Source organism: Salvelinus sp. IW2-2015, linkage group LG19 (genome assembly GCF_002910315.2).
Source record: "Salvelinus sp. IW2-2015 linkage group LG19, ASM291031v2, whole genome shotgun sequence".
Classification (NCBI taxonomy): Eukaryota; Metazoa; Chordata; class Actinopteri; order Salmoniformes; family Salmonidae; genus Salvelinus; species Salvelinus sp. IW2-2015.
In genome coordinates, this window is record NC_036859.1 from 8,988,622 (window position 1) to 8,994,113 (window position 5,492).

The following is a 5,492-nucleotide window of genomic DNA, read 5'->3' on the forward strand; positions in this document are numbered from 1 at the left end:
ACCCTACTCTGTCTCTGCTTTGTAGTAATCATTGTGTTTGTCAAAATACAGTGTTAATGTGTTAATATGGCTGTCAAGAGCATAATCTTCTCTCTCTCCCCCCAGGCCAAATTTGGGGTGGGGCTGCTGGACCTCCATGTCCCTCCTGAAGAGCACAGAGGCCAAGATCCTCACCTGTAAGACCATGTTAATGGCTTTAGATCTTAAATTTGTCTCTTTTCAGTGGAACAAAATAATTGACTCCCATGTACAGTATACGGTAGTAGTTCCACTGACTAATTGTTTCTCCTCGTCCCCCCCCCCGCTGGTATCAGAATGACCCGTGTCCAGGTTTGCCACATCACTCAACCTGGACAGGATCTGGACTCAGGTTTATAGACATTTTGAAAATGTTATATATATTTTAAACAAATACCTTATTACATAAGTATTCAGACCCTTTGCTATGACACTCAAAAATGAGCTCAGGTTGCATCCTGTTTCCATTGATCATCCTTGATGTTTCTACAACTTGATTGGAGTCCACCTGTGGTAAATTCAATTGATTGGACATGATTTGGAAAGGCACACACCTATATTTAAGGTCCCACAGTTGACAGTCCATGTCGGTGCAAAAACCAAGCCATGAGGTCGAAGAATTGTCCATAGAGCTCCGGACCAGGATTGTGTTGAGGTACAGATCTAGGCAAGGGTACCAAAAATGTATGTGGCATTGAAGGTCCCCAAGAACACAGTGGCCTCCAAGACTCTTCCTATAGCTGGCCGGTCAGGAGGTGACAAAGAACCCGATTGTCATAGGACCTCAGACTAGGGTGAAGGTTCACCTTCCAACAGGACAACGACCCTAAGCACACAGCCAAGACAATTTAGGAGTGGCTTCCGGACAAGTCTCTGAATGTCCTTGATTGGCCCACCCAGAGCCCGAACTTGATCTAACATCTCTGAAGAGACCTGGAAATAGCTGTGCTGCTACACTCCCCATCCAACCTGACAGAGCATAAGAGGATCTGCAGAGAATAATGGGAGAGACTTCCCAAATACAGGTGTGCCGAGCTTGTAGCATCATACCCAAGAAGACTCAATGCTGTAATCGCTGCCGAAGGTTCTTAAACAAATMACTGAGTAAAGGATCTGAATACTGAATACGTTTTACATTTTTTATTAATATGCAAACATTTCTAAAAAKCTGTTTTTGCTTTGTCATTATGGGGTATTGTGTGTAGATGGAGGAGGAGGAGGAGGTCTGTGGATCTGTAACCTGGATGCTTTGAGTCGCTCTCGGAAAGTCTATGCGTTTGACCTCCTGGGGTTTGTCCGGAGCTCTCCCCCTTCCCAACAGATGCTGCCCTGGCCGAGGAGCTGTAGAGGCAATCAGTAGGCCTTGAACATGATCCTACTGGGACATAGTCTGGGTGGATATCTGGCAACGCCTTACATCATCCAGCACCCTTCTAGGCGAGAGGCCATGTTATTGTTCACTCATGGTAATGTCAGTATTTATTATGGTATTGCCTTAAAGCTAATGCTTGATGTACATTGACAGTGCAAACATGTGTACACTAGGGCTGTTGTGTTGACCATATTACTGCCACACTGGCAGTCATGACCGCAGTAAAATTCTACGTGACCGTTGAGTCAGGGTAATATTTTCTTATGCACTCTGGACATGCGTTAGTYGTACCCAACTCACTAACAACCATCAGGTCACTAATGGCCTGGTACTCAGGGCTCTATTGTCCCTCTAACCACTCTGACATCAATGCAAAGGCAATTGAAAATCACATCAAAAACAGTATGTGCTTTTAAAACTCACCTCACTGTGATTGATCAGTTTGAAGAAAGAAGGTCAACAACAGGTTGAAACTGAGTGCAGAACATGGTCGTTGTGGATGTTATTTCAAAGCCTAACACAACTAAATCAAATCACTTTTTATTGGTCACATACASGTGTTTAGCAGATGTTATTGTGGGTGTAGCGAAATGCTTGTGCTTCTCGTTCCYACAGTGCAGCATTATCTAACAAGTAATATCTAACAATTTCACTACATATACTTAATACTTACAAATCTAAGTAAAGGAATGTGGACGAGCAATGTCAGAGCGGCATAGACTAAGAATAGAATACAGAATATATGAGATGAGTAATGCAAGATATGTAAACATTAAAGTGACTAGTGTTCCATTTATTGAAGTGGCCAATGATTTCAAGTCTGTGTATATACAGTTGAAGTCGGAAGTTAACATACTCTTAGGTTGGAGTCATTAAAACTAGTTTTTCAACCACTCCACAAATTTCTTGTTAACAAACTATAATTTTGGCAAGTCAGTTAGGACATCTACTTTGTGCATGACACAAGTCATTGTGTCCAACAATTGTTTACAGATGGATTATTTCACTTATAATTCACTGTATCATAATTCCAGTAGGTCAGAAGTTCATACACTAAGTTGACTGTGCCTTTAAACAGCTTGGAATATTCCAGAAAATGATTTCATGGCTTTAGAAGCTTCTGATAGGCTAATTGACATAATTTGAGTCAATTGGAGGTGTACCTGTGGATGTATTTCAAGGCCTACCTTCAAACTCAGTGCCTCTTTGCTTGACATCATGGGAAAATCAAAAGAAATCAGCCAAGACCTCAGAAAAAAAATTGTAGACCTCGACAAGTCTGGTTCATCCTTGCAGGCAATTTCCAAAAGCCTGAAGGTACCACGTTCATCTGCACAAACAATAGTACGCAAGTATAAACACCATGGGACCAGGCAGCCGTCATACCGCTCAGGAAGGAGACGCGTTCTGTCTCTTAGAGACGAACGTACTTTGGTGCGAAAAGTGCAAATCAATCCAAGAACAACAGCAAAGGACCTTGTGAAGATGCTGGAGGAAACAGGTACAAAAGTATCTATGTCCACAGTAACATGAGTCCTATATTGACATAACCTGAAAGGCCACTCAGCAAGGAAGACGCCACTGCTCCAAAACCGCCATAAAAAAGCCAGACTACGGTTTGCAACTGCACAGGGGGACAAAGATCATACTTTTTGGAGAAAGGTCCTCTGGTCTGATGAAACAAAAATATAACTGTTTGGCCATAATGACCATCGTTATGTTTGGAGGAAAAGGGGGAGGCTTGCAAGCCGAAGAACACCATCCCAACAGTGAAGCACGGGGGTGGCAGCATCATGTTGTGGGGGTGCTTTGCTGCAGGAGGGACTGGTGCACTTCACAAAATAGATGGCATCATGAGGAAGAACAATTATGTGGATATATTCAAGCAACATCTCAAGACATCAGTTAGGAAGTTAAAGCTTGGTCGCAAATGGGTCTTCCAAATGGAAAATGACCACAAGGATACTTCCAAAGTTCTGACAAAATGGCTTAAGYACAACAAAGTCAAGGTATTGGAGTGGCCATCAGACGATGCAATCGCCATCACACTGTGCACTCCCCTATCCCATCTGGACAAGAGGAATAKCTATGTAAGAATGCTGTTCATTGACTATAGCTCAGCATTCAACACCATAGTATCCCTCCACGCGCATCATTAAGCTCAAGGCCATGTGTCTGAACCCCGCCCTGTGCAATTTGGTCCTGGACTTCCTGACAGGCCACCCACAGGTGGTGAAGAGAGGAAACAACACCTCCACTTTGCTGATCCTCAACACTGGGGCCCCACAAACGRGAATGCTCAGCCCCATCGTGTACTCCCTGTTCACCCATGACTGCGTGGCCAAGCACGCCTCCAACTCAATAATCAAGTTTGCTGACAACACAACAGTAGTAGGCTAACCTACTAAAATAACATCTCACTCAACGTCAACAAAGGAGATTATCGTGGATTTCAGGAAACAGCAGAGGGAGCACCCCCTATCCACATCGACGGGACAGCAGTGGAGAAGGTGGAATGTTAAGTTCCTCGGCGTACACATCACTGACAAACTGAAATGGTCCACACACACAGACAGTGTGGTGAAGGCGGCGCAATAGCACCACTTCAACCTCAGGAGGCTGAAGAAATTTGGCTTGTCACCTAAAACTCTCAACATTTTACAGATGCACAATTGAGTGCATCCTGTTGGGCTGTATCACTGCCTGGTACGGCAACGGCACCAGCCACAACCGCAGGGCTCTCCAGAGGGTGGTGCGGTCTGCCCAACAACACCGGGGGCAAACTACCTGCCCTCCAGGACACCTACAGCACCCTATGTCACAGGAAGGCCAAAAAGATAATCAATGACAACCACCCACCGAGCCACTGCCTGTTCATCCAGAAGGCGAGGTCAGTACAGGTTCATCAAAGCTGGGACCGAGAGACTGAAAAACAGCTTCTATCTCAAGGCCATCAGACTGTAAAATAGCCATCACTAGCACATTAGAGGCTGCTGCCCTATACATAGACTTGAAATCACTGGCCACTTTAATAATTGGATCACTAGTTACTTTAATAATGTTTACATATTTTGCATTACTCATCTCATATGTATACTGTACTGTATATACTGTATTCTGTCCTATTCTACTTTATCTTAGTCTGTGCCGCTCTGACATTGTTCGTCCAAATATTTATGTATTCTTAATGTCATTCCTTTTCTTTAGAGTGTGTATTGTTAGATATTACTTGTTAGATATTACTGCACTGTTGGAGCTAAAAACACAAGCATGTCGCTACACCCGCAATAACATCTGCTAAACACATGTGACAAAAATGTATTTGATTAGATTTGCTGTCAATCCAGCATGACTTATGCCGCGTTTATAAACAACTGGAAACTTGGAATCGGGAAATCTCAGACTTCAGTGAGTTCAAGACAACTGGGAACTCAGAAAAAAACTAGCTCCGACTGGGAAAATAAGTTATGAATCGTCATCCAACTCGGAATTCCAAGTCGGGAACAAGGGCCTCTTTCTAGAGCTCCGACCTGAATATCACTGACGTCATGATTCAACCTTAGTTTTGTTTTTTCAAGTTCCCAGTTGTCTTGAAAGCCCCATAAATCCAGAGAATYTCATAATTTAATGGCAAAGTTTGATGACAACATTTGCCCACGAAGGACCGCCGCGCCACCTTCCTGCTCAAGTGAGCAAAGCACAGAAAGAGTCTAGAAATGTATTGTATGCTGCTGCATAAATTATGTAACATGCCAGGGAGATATGTATACTGCAGCTAAGAAAGTAATAATAAGTGTATGTAGTGTAGTAAGCTGTTAGGAGCCCATGTGCCTCACCCTAATAATTTGGTCACTTTCCCCCTCATAATTTAGCCTACTGTTCTGACTTGGTGGTGCACATGTAGCCTATAGCCTATTTTAGAGAAATGTCATCATCAGATATTCGAAGAGCTTTCATMGTCTGCTTATATGCCCCTGACACTGACTTGGTGTACAGGGAGAATACTGTAAGAACGGCTCATGTTCTGAATTCTGGCACTGTACATTTCAAAAGTGCTGAACAAATAGTTATGTTGACTACGTACGTCCTAGCTCYCCCATTA